Raw genomic sequence first — 14,902 nt, forward strand, 5'->3', positions numbered from 1 at the left:
GCAACTCCAAATTGTTGGCCATATTGTTATAATGTCAAATGGACATTTGCCTTAAAAAACTATTTTATTGAGACGGCATATAAGGCTGACATTCACATGATGATCAGAAGAAGCAATACCAGGATATTGTCAAGGTCACTTTGAAAAACTTTGGAATTGACCGAGATATGAGAGACTGGCAAAATACTGCCAAGCATGGTGTGCCTAAAACAAAGAAGGCACTGTGCTTTATGGGTGAAGCAGTTACTCAGAAGAAATGTGAGGGGCATATTGGAGACATTTTCATTTCAAATGCTCATATGGGTTCTTTGTGCCTAATCTGAGGTAGAACATTTCGAACTTATATTGGGCTGATGAGCCATGGTTGAACACATTGTACCTTGACTCCAACAAAGTGATATCATTTTGGTCTTCTTTGAGAAAGAAGGAGAACAACCAACAAGCTAGGCCATTAAAACCTAAAGAATGAGCCACAGAGGCTTGGACTGGGGGCTATTATTGCTCTTATTTAAAAGTTAGACAAATTGCTCCATTTGAAACACAATGATGGGCTTTTAAATTTTTTTTAGATAGTTGAAATACAACTTATCAAAATGAAAAAAATGAATGGGAATGATAGTGACAAACAAGATTCACCACAGAATATTGTGATGGAACTGTGGAAATCTTATACTTGAAACTTAAGAGGTCTAAAACAGTTAATACTCAGGTCCAAAATATGAATTATATATTTTTAAACTTCCATATTCATTCTGAAACCCATTCACCTCTATTATTCCAAATAATAAGCACATCTTTTGCTCAGCTGTATAATAAAGTGGCAAATACTCCACACCTCTGATGTCACAGGACAGTTCCCTTATTCCCTTATTCCCTTACAGGTCATAATTTTTATCGGGAGCACAGTTGTCAGAGTGATCTGTAAGTCCTGCTCATTCTATGCTGCCAGTAGGGTCCATTACAACCTCTGGAGGTGCAAGAGCCAGCCTAGTAACAAACTCCAAAATTTAGGTTTTCCATAAGTTTCCTAGCAAACCAAAGGAAGGGCTTCTCAAAATTGTAGTTATTTTTAGCTGAAATATCATAGTATTGGAGATTCTCTTCCTATAGAAGGCAATTGAATTCCTCTTGACTTTTCCATCCTTAATATCTACTTTGTTGCCACACAGAATTCTAGGGATATTTTTACATAGCCACACCAGATCTCTGTGTCAGTTTGTTATAGTCTTGTAAGTAACTCTTCATGTTATAGCAAATATAATGGCACACAAAGCTTGGGTATAAGAACCATCTCTCAGACCACCAAATTTCTCTTGGCCAGCTGTAATCCACACATTGAATTTAACAGGATCTCTGCTAGTAGGGAACTTGAGAGAATGTACCTCAAAACTGAAGGTGGATGCAAACTTCTCAAAATGCCAATTTTTTTTTCTAATATAAGTTTGAATTGCACTTGGGATTCTCTTTCGACATTATTCTTCTTGAGATGATTCTTCCAGAAATGTCTCTGTCTGTCTGAACCACAAAGAACTTTTAAAAAGCCTGTTTGCTTTCAGTTACATTTCAAGAAATTATAAATGAAAACTGTGCAGTATAAAAACAAATTGTCCCAACGTTTTTGGGTGAAGCCTATGAATTTCTTCTCAGAATAATGTTTTTAATGATAAAATAAAGCATAAAATTACAAAGGAAACCAATTATATTGAAATTAAAGTTTAATTTTTTTCATATCTAAGATAATAGATGCTTTGAAATCTGTTCACAAATCCACTGAGCAGGGAGCACATGAATGGCTTCCAAATTATAATCCCCTTATCTAGTTCACTTTACTGAGGGGTGGAAACGAGGCCTAAAGAAAGAAAATAACTTGCTGAAGGTCACTTAGGTAGTAATCAACAACTGATATTTCTGCTTAAGTTTTCTGTCTTTATATCTTTGTCACATACCATAACTACCTCTTTTTTGCACTCTTGGTCAGATCAGAAAATTTTTAAGAGCAGCAACTGGGAGGGAGCAAATGGTATTACAAACCTGAACCTTGTTCACATTCTCTCAGTTGCATTAAATGCTGACTATAGAAATAGGACTACTTGATGAGAACTTGTTATGTTTGGGATGGAATCCAGGTTTTGCCCATAGCTGACCACATGCAATGGGACAAATCACTAACCTTTTTTTGGGTTTACTCATTTGTAAAATGATCAGGATGGGATATATGATCTAAGGTCTTTCCTAGCGTTGGTAGTCTATGAAACTTGAGTTCTGGATCTGATGTGTATTATTCACTTGCAATAGGATCATTATTACATCTCTTTCTTCTGAAAGGAAGTAATTATGTCTACATTTCTTTTCTCAGCTATAGTGAAGCTAGAAGGAGAACCTGTTTGTGATACCTCTTTGCAAAGGAGAACATAGCATATCAATGGAGGGGGATGTTTTACCAGAGTTGCTTTTATTTCCATGTGAAAACATGGTTATTCAAAAACAGTAGAAAATAAATTAAATAAATATGATACAAAGAAAGAAATAAAAGTAGATAATAATAGAAAATTAAAACCACTGCATTTGGTAATAAGTAGCTTTATTAGAGATCTTAGTGGAGAAAGGATTGGCAAACTGGTCCATCTTTGCCAAAAAGAAAACCCTGTAGACAAGGGGTTGTGAAGTAGGACATGATTGAGCAACTGAACAACAAAAGATCTTAGAGAAATTTCAGTTGAGAGGTAAGGTTGAGAATTGAATTTCAGCTAGCTAAGGAGTGAGTGGGTGTTGAATAACTATTAACTACTCTTTCTAGGAGTTTTACAGTAAAAGGAAGGAAAAAAACTATGACTTGAGGGAGGGTTTTTTTTTTTTTTTTTATTGAGAGGACCTGGATAATTTTGTTGGCTAAAGGATAGTAGAGAAGGTGGATTGAAGATTCATGAGTAAGAAGGGAAGATTGATGGAACAATTATTTAAGAGTTGGAATTTTGGAGACATGTAGAGAGTTTTCTTTAACAAAGTGGCAGGACCACCATTTCCTGAGACATGAGGGGAGGAGAAGATGAATGGGTACTATAAGAGAGCTAAAGGATACTGGATAAGCAAAATAATACATAATGAATTGTTCTCATCAGATAAAATATATAAGATAAAGTTCATTTCATAAAGTTCATTAGACAGGTAAGCTAAACACATTGTTATAGAAAAAATTGACTCTGTGGCTTCCTTAAGCATGTGATGCTTATTAAGCAGATAATGTCTCTGCTTTGCAGCTCAGATTCTTTGTAAAGAAATTTGTAAAATGGGCTAAGAATCCTTCCTCTTATTACCTTACTAATTTGTTGTGAAGATAAGAAAATGAATTGGAATTTTTTTTTCTTTTTCTTAAGTGGCAATTTTATCATGAGATGAGAAAGAATATTAAACTCAAAGAGTTAGGAAAACCTAACTTCAAATCCTGTCTCAGATACTTAACTAATTGTATGACTCTGGCCAAGTCCTAAGATCAGAAATTTAGATTTATAACACCTTAGAAATCATTTAGTCCACATCACTTATTTTTCAGTTTAGTAAGCATTTTTCATTTACAAATGAGAATATTTTTTCTTTCTCCTAAGATTGTTGGAAGGATCAAATGAAATGAAGTTCTTTGCATGCCTAAAAGTATTATAGAAATATAAGCTACTATTCTTGTAAAGAATAAGGACATCATGTCTTCACTAAGCTGCTTTTTAACCTTTGTGGTATCTGTAATAGAATTCATTGAGATTGGCTTGACTTTCATGCTAGAAAACCCTGCCTGGTGACTAGCCCTCCCAAGAGCTTACCCTGTTAAAGGGGCATGTTTCCAAACACCCTCCTGGGAGCCATGGCATCTGGTGCTCTAAGTTTGTGGAAATGTACTTACAGAGCCCTCTGGTGTTTTCTCAGGAGCTGAGAATGAAAAGGCAGATTTAAGCAAATGAGCCTTTAAAAGTAGGCATTTCTTCAAGTGTTAGGGTGGTTGTCTTCATTAAACCAGAGCTCTTGATCTGGGGCTCCCTCACTGGAGGTTTTAAGTACAAATTGTGATATTTGGCTTAGCCTTTTCAAGATATGTCTGGAAATTGAGCTGCTGAGCTGACACTTTTTTAGAGTGGCTGTCCTCCTTTTCTGTACCAGGAATATCCCTTCTGATTCTGTCTTCACTAACCAAACAGAATATGGGCAATATTTTCTTTGGAAACTGAACTATTCACTAACAATAGTAGCTTGATTTGTGAGATTTATCTCTTTTTTTTTTTTTTTTTTTTGGAGGCTGGGGTTAAGTGACTTGCCCAGGGTCACACAGCTAGGAAGTGTTAAGTGTCTGAGATCAGATATGAACTCGCGTCCTCCTGAATTCAAGGCTGGTGCTCTATCCACTGCACCACCTAGCTGCCCCATCGCCTTTTTTTCAGTGCCATGCCTCTGTAACTTCTTTCTTCTCTCCCTCTCCTATCAAGTATTTCTTCTGCTCTTCCCTTCACATTCAGGTCCTTTTTCTTCTCTCAAAAGATCCAATAAAGATCATCCCATCTACTTTTTTTCTTCTTTAGAATCCTAGAAATCTTCCCTTTGAGGTTACTCACATTTCTTCAGGTGTACATACTCCTTTTTTCTTTATTTGGCAGATATTGTAAATGCTATGGGAAAAAAAATCTTTTAAAAAGTAATGATATCTGAACAGGAAGTTGTAGAATGTCATAGGAAGAGCCATAACTAGGGTAGGGTAATATGGGAGAGCATCAATATCACCCTTCCAAGGTAGGTCCTTTATCTCATCAGTGATCAGTACTTTAGAAACAGAGAAAACTTGAGGTATCCTCAGGTACATTTCCTTTCTCCGATAACCACATTATTTATTTCCTCAAACATCACCAGCCATTCCTGCTCCAGGTACAAATATGACCAATCAAAACTTTGATCAAAGGAATAGTTGGATTGTCTGAGTTTTCACTTTTAACAGAACTTGGATCAGAGAAGGCTGGAAATAAAACATCCTATTTCTTCCTTCTGATTTGTGACACTGCCTATCCAATAGGTTCTTGTTTCTTCCTGCCTAGGAGAAAAAGGAATGCTAAAGGAATCTAGAAATGGGTGGGTGGAGGACAAGAATAGTTAACCCTAGTAACCATTCCTGGTAAATAGAAATGGGATTGGTTCTCAAATTCCAAGTGGTTTGTAACTAGCATAAATGTCTTTGTGGGTGTGTGCACAATGGGATTTTGGGAAGTTTTGGCAAGTTTTGAAATTAAATATGGCCGATGAAGTTCTACTCAGATGGTTTCCCTGTATCAGAATTTTCAGCATTTGTATGCCAGGGTTTGAATGATCCCTACATGCATCATGTTGTGAAAAACTTTACTGTTCTGGGAGATCTTATAGACTGTAAAGATAAATAATTCTGCTCAGAAGAAGTGTTTTTATGAAATATACAATGTGATCTGATCTTATAAATCTTTGGTCCAGAGGAGCAGAAACTGTCTTTTTATTTTATTTTTTGGCATGACTTTGTTTTAGGGAAATGGAGAGAGAAGAAACCAACAAACTGGTTATTTTTAAATCACATATATTCATGTTGACCTTGAGTATGTTGTGTTAGTTACTAATGTTGACTCAGGAAACTGGAGATTTTATGTTCTATTATTATAAAATGAGCAATTATTATACAGATGTCTATCTGCCTCTTCCTCCCTGCCCTCTTCTCACTCTTTATCTCCTAATTTTTCCCCACCCTCTACAATAAAAACTAAGAGAAAACACGTGAAAAATATAAATCTGGGGCTTGCTTTGGTGCTGCCCACAACATCTGCCACCCCTAAATATTGGCTGCTTGCCTTGAAAAGTGAACTGGTGCCAAGTTCTTCAGGCAAGTGTATCCCCTGGTTACTGTTAGGATTTCATTTTATTTATTTTATTTTTAAAATGGCATACACATTGAGAAGTCTTGGCCATATTGTTTGAGTTACCGTTGTTAACTCTCCCTGGTGACTGTGGTGATGAGAGCTGATGTTATACAAGCAGGCTTGTCCATTTGCTTCTTGGAAAGCTTTCACTCTTATAACCATTATTCTATGACCTTCCAGAGCTCTTTTATGTCAGGCTTTGGAGAATCTGTTGAGTTACTTGGTATTTACAACACAACTAGAATGTCTATACTAAAGACAGCTTATTGGGGATCTGTTGTTAAGTTACCCTGGGAACAGCAGTAGATGATCTTCATGTGTTCATTACAAGATTTTCTGACTGCTTCCTATGTGCAAGGTCATGTGATCAGCTATGAGTGAGATTTTCATGAGTTAATCCCCCAAGAATCTTACAGTCTATAAGACATGGGCATCAATAATGAATACAGGACAATGTGTGATAAATATATGAGATAGAAACAATAGTTTTGAAGAGAGATAATTTGAAAGTAACATAGGAATAAGGAAGAAGCAATGATATATCATCTATAAAGTCAGGGATTTAAACTAGTCATGAATTCTTAATCCAGGGTCCATAAACTTGTTTTAAAATTGGTAACTATTTCAATATAATTTTCAATACTATGTATTTTATTTTATTTTTTATTAAAGTTTTTTTTATTTTCAAAACATATGTGTGGATAACTTTTTAATATTAATCCTTGCAAAACCTTATGTTTCCATTTTCCTTCCCTTTCCCCTTCTCCCCTAAATGGCAAATAATCCAATATATATTAAACATGGCAGAAATATATGCTAAACCTAACATATTCATTATATATTTTATTTTATGCTTTCACAAATAATAGAAAGGGATCTACAGGCTCCATCAAACTGCCAAAGGGGTCCATGAAACAATAAAATATTAAAAACTCATGGACTGGATGGTTTCTAAGGTCCCATCTTTAAATTCTGTGACAAAAAAGGCTGTAAATGTGAATGAAACTTGTGCCCACAGGCAATGCAGACGTTCTTCAGGTAATAGGCAGAGCTGACTTCTATCTCTTTATTGCTTCATGAATTATCTAGCAAATTCTATTTTTTTTTTGCCTTTCATTCTCTTTTGTTATTATTATTATAGCTTTTTATTTACAAAACATATGCATGAATAATATTTCAACCTTGACCCTTGCAAAACCTTCTGTTCCAATTCTTCCACTCCTTCCTCCCTCCCCCACTCCTAGATAGCAAGTAGTCTAACATATGTTATATATGTTAAAGTATGTGTTAAATCCAACATATTTATACATATTTAGGCAATTATCTTGCTATACAAGAAAAATCAGATCTAGAAGGAAAGAAAAAAATCTAAAAAGGAAAAAAGAGAATCTAAGCAAACAATAACAGAAAGAATGGAAATGCTATGTGGTGGTTCACACTCATTTCTCATAGTTCTCTTTCTGGATGTAGCTTATTCTCTTCATTACTGAACAATTGGTACTGGTTTGAATCATCTCGTTGTTGAAGAAGCCACATCCATCAGAGTTGATCATTGTATAATCTTCTTGTTGCTGTGTATAATGATCTCTTGGTTCTGCTCATTTCATTTCAAATGCTATGTGTCCTTTTCTTCATTTGAGTACTTTTATAACCCATTTTTTTCCTTTCACAGAATCTCAAAGATGCAAAGAACTTCAAAGGGAATTTAGTCCTACCTATGCCTGGACAGGAATTCTTCATCTAACATACTCAACAAGCGGTCATCTAGTGAGGTAAAACTCTCTAATTGCAAAGATATCTTATTTTACTTTTGATAGTTTTAATTGTTAGGCATTTTTTCTTTCATCAAATTAAAAATCTACCTCTTTTTCTTTCTCTCTCTCTTTCATATATGTATACATCCGCACACATATAACTTTATATATGTATATTATATATGTATATCTATATAGCTTTATCATACATTATATATAAATGGTAAAAAATATCCTAGCATAATAATTACCAGGATTATAATGGTAATTATTCAGTATATGCTTATATACAAAAATACATGGCATATGATAATATATTTTTGCCTGTGTAGTCCATTCTAGTCATTGATCTATGATCTTGAATTTTGATGACAATTATCTCTAATAGTTATAGTAGCTAGGGCCATCAGGAAAGGTCTCATGTAGGAGATAACTCTTGAAACTGGATTTTGAGGGAAACTAGGGATTCCTATAAGAGTTACAGATAGGAGTTCATTTCAGTCATGAGAGATAGCCCTTGTAAAAGGCACAAAGATGACCAATGGAATGACTTGTATGAAGAATAGCAAGAAAGTCAACATAGCTGGATCAAATAGTGTGTAAAAAGGAGTAATGTCTAAGATTATAAAGTTAGATTGGAGCTAGATTGTGAAGGGCTTTAAAGCCAAAGAGAGGAGTTTATATTTGATCCTAGAGGTAATAGGGGACCAGTGGAGTTTATTAATCAGGGTAATTATGGGCCAGATCTATGCTTTGGAAATGTTGATTTTGTATATGTGTGGGAGATGAATTGGAGAGAGAAGGGACTTGAATCAGGGAAGTTAATTGTGTATTGCAGTAACCCAAGTGAGTGATGCTAATAGTCTGAATGGGAACAGTGACCATGAAGTGAATAGAAGGAAATATGTGTGAATCGCATTGTGGAAGTATAATTAACAAGATTTGGCAATTAATTAGATTTGAGGTAATGGAGGATGAGAATTATGACTCAGGTAAAGAACCTAGCTCAAAGGAAGAATAGTGGTACTCAACAAAAATTGGGAAGCTTGGAAGAAGAAAGTATTTGGAGAGCATGACACATAATGAGTCTTATTTTGGACATGTTAAGTTTGAGATAATCACAGGTCACCTAGATGCTATGTCTAATAGGCAATTATTAGTACAAAATTGGAGCTCAGGGAAAAGCCTCAGGCTAGTTCCAAAAATCTGGGAATTATTTAATTGGAGAGACAGCTAGATGTCCTTGACAAGTCTCTTCTTCAGTTTAGATATTGGTAATTCCTTCAATAATTTCCCTATATGGCATGGTATCAAGGTTTATCATCATTTTGTTTGCTGTCATTTAGATGTTTGTCTATGCAAAATTTAGATAAATCACTTAAAAGATGATTTTTTTGAACCTAAGTGTAGAATTTTACACTTATTCACACCTATTTAAGTTGTGCCTTCTTATACCAGTTCATTATTCCAATTTGCCAAAGTCACTATGGATTGAACTTTCTTTCTTAAACCTTCTTTGTTTTGGATTCTTCTAATTAACTCCCACAGCCTTAGTTCTCTCTACTACACAGATCATTTCCAAAACCAAGTAAACAAATAACAGCAATTAAAATGTAAAAATACTGTGCTTTGATCTAGTTTCAATCTCCATACTTCTCTCTCTGGATGTGGATGGCACCTTCTATCCAAATTGTAATTGCTTTGAATCAATTGAAAAGAGCCACATCGATGAGAACTGATCTTTGTATAATCTTATTGTTACTGTGTACAACACTCTTGTGGTTCTGTTCATTTCACTTAGCATCAATTCATGGAAGTCTTTCCAGGCTTTTCTGAAATCATCTTTGCTCATCTTTTCTTATAGGACAATAATATTTCATTACATGCATATACCATAACTTAGCTATTCCCCAACTGATGGATATTAATTCAGTTTCTAGTTTCTTGCCACTACACAAAAGGTTAGTATAAACATTTCCCTCTTTGATGATTGGGATATATATCCAGTAGAGATAGTGCTGAATCAAAGGGTATGCACAGTTTTATAGTCCTTTGGTCATAGTTCCAAGTTGTTCTCCAGGATCATTTCACAATTCCACCAATAATGAATTAGTGTCCCTAATTGAGGGGGATTTTTCTAGAGCTCTAGAAGCATACTTTGAGCTGCCTGTACTTCCTTCATGTCTCGTCAAACAGGGGTTGAAGAAAGTTTCTTGTAAAAGATAAGATTTTAGTTGGGACTTAAAAGAAACTAGGGAGGTCAGTAGTTGAAGCTGAGGAGGGAGGATGCTTTAGGAACTGGGGATAGACAGAAAGACCTGCAGCTGAAAGATGAAGTATCTCATTTGTGGAATAGCCAGGAGGCCATGTCACTGAATTTGGTAAGTATGTGTCTAGGAGTAAGGTGTGAGAAGACTGAAAGGGTTGAAGAGGACAATTTTATGAGTGGCTTTGAATAACACATAAAACATTTTGGATTTTAATATGAAGATGATATAAAGAGCCAGGAGAATTTATTGGGCACAAGAGTGACATATGTGGTCCAACTTGTGCTTTTGGAAAATCACTTTGGTAGCTGGAGGATGGATTAGAGTGGAAAAAAGACTCAAGGCACACAGCACTACCAACAGGCTACTCTAATTGTCTACACATAAGTGGTGGCAATATGAAAGGAAGGAAATAAGCATATTCAAGAGATGATGCAAAGATGAAATATACAGATGCTGTTAACAGATATGGGGAGTGAGAGATAGCAAGAAGTCAGGATGATTCCTAGGTTATGAGTTTAAGGGACTGGAAAGATGATGTTGCCTTCTACAGCAATTGGGAAGGTAGGAGTGAGGAAGGATTGAGGAGGAAAGATAATGAATTCTGTTTTGGATACATTGAAATTAAGATGTCTACCAGTCACCTAGTTTGAAATATCTAAAAGATAGTTGGGGATTCGAGAAGGGAGGTCAGGAGAGAGACTGGGATAGTAAAGGCAGATTTGAGAGTCCTTAGCAAAGGAATGGTAAGCAAATCCATAACATCTGATGAGATTACCAAATGAAGTAGTCTATATAGAGAAGTGGCCCCAGGACAGAATAGAGGTTTGTCATCTTTGCCCTCCTCTTGTCCCTTCCATTTGCTGTAATATGCTTTTCCCTAGAACTTCACTTTTTCTTTAGATAGCATTACCTTGCCCTCCATATTTGAGAATTTGTTCTTTGAATTTTTTTATCTTTATTCTCATATCTAGTTATTAAGGCCAATATATTTTATTTCTGTAATATCTCATACTTCTTTACAAATTCTCTTTATTACCTACCTAAAGTACTAAGTAGTCTAACAGGCATCATTATTTTAACTATTTTCTTTTACCCATAAACATGGATCAGACAAAGTTACTCTTTTCTTCAAGAATTTTTAATGTTTCTTTATTGCCTACCTCAGTAAAATCCATTTGCCACTCTCTGAAAGCACATCAAATTTCATTTCTATTCTGCTACTTGTTAATGAACTGCCTGCTTTACTTCCTTCAGTGCCTTACTATTGTGCAGGCAATAAAGGTTTGAGATAAACTCAAAGTTTGGTGTGATTGGTTAATTTCTTCATTTTGTTACCATGTCAGATATACTCAAAAATTTTGTGGGGATACATGAATATTAGGTGGGTGGGATCAAACATGATTCAAACCTAGTCAGTGTGGATGGTGGTGACTGTGGAATTCTTTTAGGAAATGAAAGGACATATGTAGTAATTTTTTTTTCCCTTCTAGGATGTTATACATCGACACTTCCCTTCTAATACTCATAGACTCATCTCATCAGTTTTATGGCCATCCAGAATTAAGTAAGGCTGATCCATAATGCTGTCTGGTCCCCTAATCCATCTATCCTTAAAAGGAGATGCCCCTCCAAAGAGCTGAACCTGGTCACTGAAGTATATTGGGTTATGCTACTGTTCAGGGTTCCATTTGAAGTAGAGCAGAGCTGTCAAACTCATGAGCTGCACTTGCTGGTGATGAGAAACATTTAACTAATAAAATCAATACGATATAACATAGATAATGTTAATTTGTGGTTTCTAAATCAAAATTTGAACATTAGGAATCAATTTCTTTTTAAATTTTTTCTTTTCCTTTCTTTTCTTCTTTTTTGTTTAAAATTATTATTTTAACTCCTTCCCTGCTTCCTAGTCCCCTATCTATTGTGAAGGCAAGAAATGAAACATAAGTCACACATATGAAATCATGCAAAACCCATTTCTATGGTAGCTATGTTACAAAAATAAAACAAAATACCCCAAAACAAGAAAAATAAAGTGAGAAAATTATGCTTCAATCTGTATTTAGACTGCATTAGTTCTTTCTTTCAAGGTGGATAGCATTTTTTTCTTTGGGATTATCTCAGTTCATTGTATTCATTCACAATTGATTACCATTGTAACATTACTGTTACTATGTACAATTATTTCTGCTTATTTCACTTTGCTTCAGTTCATACAGAAAATATATGTTTTTCTTAAGTAATCCCCCATTGTCATTCGTCATATCACAAAGTTATTTCATCACAATCATAGGCCACAACTTGTTTAGCTATTCCCAGATTGGTAGATATCTCCTAAATTTCCAATTCTTTACCACCACTAAAAGAGCTACTAAAAATATTTTGGTACATGTAGGTCTTCTTCTTTTTCTCTTTGATCTCTTTGGAATATAGGTCTAATAGTGATATTCCTGGGCCAATGAGTATGTACAGTTTATAGTCCTTTGCTCTTTAGAATGGTTCAATCACTCTACAATCTCATTAACAGTGCATTAATGTTCCAAATTTTCCACATTTGTCATTTTTCTTTTCTGTCATATTGGCCAATCTGATAGATAGGAAAAGATACCTTAGAATTGTTCTAATTTGTATTTCTCTAATCAATAGTGATTAGAGCATTTTTTCCATATGACTATAAGTAATTTTGTTTTTGTTTGTTTGTTTGTTTGAAATTTGCTTGTTCATATCGCTTAGCCATTTAGCAACTGAGGAATGACTCATATTCTTACATTTTAACTCAGTTCTTTATATATTTGAGAAATCAGGCCTTTATCATAGAAACTTATTGTAAATTTCCCTCCCCGACTTTCTGCTTTTTTCCCCTATTCTTGGCAGCAATGGTTTTGTTTGTGAAAAACTTTTAAAATAAAACATAAACAAAAATATTTATTTTATAACCCAGAATTCTTTCTCTTGTTTGGTCATGAATTTTCCCTTAGGTATAGGTCTGACAGATAAAGTATTCTATGTTCCCCTAATATAATTATAATACTCTCTTTTACATCTAAATCATGTACCCATTTTGACCTTATCTTGTGTGAGATGTTAGTCTTTAGCTAGTTTCTGCCAATATCTTTTTGTTTTTGTTTCAGCAATTTTTGTCAAATAGTGAATTACTGTCCTCAACATTTGGATCTTTGAGTTTATCAAACACCAGATTACTATGGTCATTTACCATGTGTATTTTGTATGTAATCTATTCTACTGATTTGTCACTCTATTTTTTTTAGCCAGTAGCCAATTGTTTTGATGATTTTGATGAATTTGATGATTCATTAATAATGAATTTGAGATCTGGTGCAAGATCCATTTCTATTTCTGTTTGAAAATATTAGCCATTTAGGCTGAATCCTCATTCAAACTGATGCTTTGAAAACCAGTCATTTAACACTCAGCATTGTACAAGGTGCTATGGGGATATGAGATGCATAAGACAATTATTGCCTTTGAGAAGCCCTTATGCTATCTGGATAGTTAAGAGACACATAGATAGGATAAGGTAGAATATATATATATATACATATATATGTTGGAAGAATTCAGAGAAAACTAAGATGAATGTGGCCTTTAGGGAACCAGAGAATTTCTTAGTGAAGGCAAATTGACCTTGAAGAGTGGAAAGATTTAGATAGGTAGAGAAAACATGAGCAAAGCTGCAACACATTTTCCATATCTCTCTATTCAGTTTTTCTTCCTACCTCTTAAGAGGCTTCAGGGAATATTCCATAATTTCTCAGATCTGGCAGATGGCTATGATCAACCCTCAGATTTCAGTTATTCTTTGTTGGTTGAGGTCAGAGTGACCAGAAGATGAGCCAAGCAGGCAATCAAATATATCTAGAGAATCGTATTTGTTAATGTTATTTTCTCAATTTTTTGACTTTGTGTTGAGGAGAGCTGGGAAGGATGGGCTCAGAAATGTTTTTTCTCATCATTTCCTTTCTCTGTCATTCTTTCCCCCCTTATGTTTTCTCCATATCTTCATCACTGACATGCTTTCTTTGATTTGGCTAAATTTATTTGCAATTCTCAGTATAATGAACCTGAATTTCAAGACTCTTTACTGTGATCTGGGCCATTTGCCCCCAGTGAGGACTGGACAATGATATTCTACAAAATTAAATATCTTTTTAATCCTAATTCTTAAATATTCCTTATTTTTTTTCAGTAGCTTTAATTTGGGGATAAATACATAACTTTTCAATGTCAGTCCTTTTATTATTTTAAGAATCATCATTATTATTAATTTTATTTTCAATTCCATATTTTCCTCTTCCCTGTCCTTAAGTATTTCAATGGACTTGGAAGGGTTATTAAGGATAAAATTTTTTGAATATAAAGAAACTGAGACCCAGAAAGGAAAAGTAATTTGTTCAGGATTGTACCACTAATTAGAGGCAGACTGTGACTAGAACCCAGGTTTTATGACTTCCAGCTTTATGCTTTTCCCACAATACCATGTAATCCTTGTTAAAAGGCTTACATTCACATCCAGATTTCTCTTTTTCCATGTAGCCTTTCCTGATCACTTGAGACTATATTCAAGAGTTCTCTCCCTTCCATGTGTTGATCACTCAGCTTGAACAGAGGAGTTTATAATCAATTTATTAAGACCCCAAAACAATTTGAGAAATATAGGGGTTGAGGATTTGATTGAAAACACTTGAGGGTAATCTCTCCATGGTGTTTCCAATTTTCTTCTGATGTCTTACTGAGAGAGTGCTGGCAATGTGCCATGACTGGTGGACAGAGTCTCAGGAGAACAGTTTCTTGAGAGAAGAGCCCCCCCCCCTTCTCTTCTGATCTATGAAAGTGAAGAAACAGAGTAGACTGTATACTTACTTGCTCTCTTCCAAATCCCCCTTTTCTTCCTCTTTCCTTGAACAAGTAGCAAGAATATAGCTATATTCTCATGTTGGAGGTGGGG

At 34.8% G+C, this 14,902-nt stretch overlaps 1 long non-coding RNA gene and 1 pseudogene across 2 annotated transcripts in view; one reads left to right on the plus strand and one right to left on the minus strand.

The window, feature by feature from the left end:
• LOC141553743 (uncharacterized) overlaps nt 1–14,902 on the plus strand; it is a 319,858-nt gene that overhangs the window by 125,383 nt on the left and 179,573 nt on the right. For both annotated transcript variants that reach the window (XR_012485621.1, XR_012485622.1), the window contains exon 4: nt 7,585–7,684. This is a non-coding gene — a long non-coding RNA (uncharacterized LOC141553743). The remainder of the gene's footprint in view (nt 1–7,584; nt 7,685–14,902) is intronic.
• Nucleotides 860–6,074, minus strand: LOC141556977 (GTP-binding nuclear protein Ran-like; annotated as a pseudogene).

The sequence above is a fragment of the Sminthopsis crassicaudata genome, chromosome 2 (genome assembly GCF_048593235.1).
Source record: "Sminthopsis crassicaudata isolate SCR6 chromosome 2, ASM4859323v1, whole genome shotgun sequence".
Taxonomy (NCBI): domain Eukaryota; kingdom Metazoa; phylum Chordata; class Mammalia; order Dasyuromorphia; family Dasyuridae; genus Sminthopsis; species Sminthopsis crassicaudata.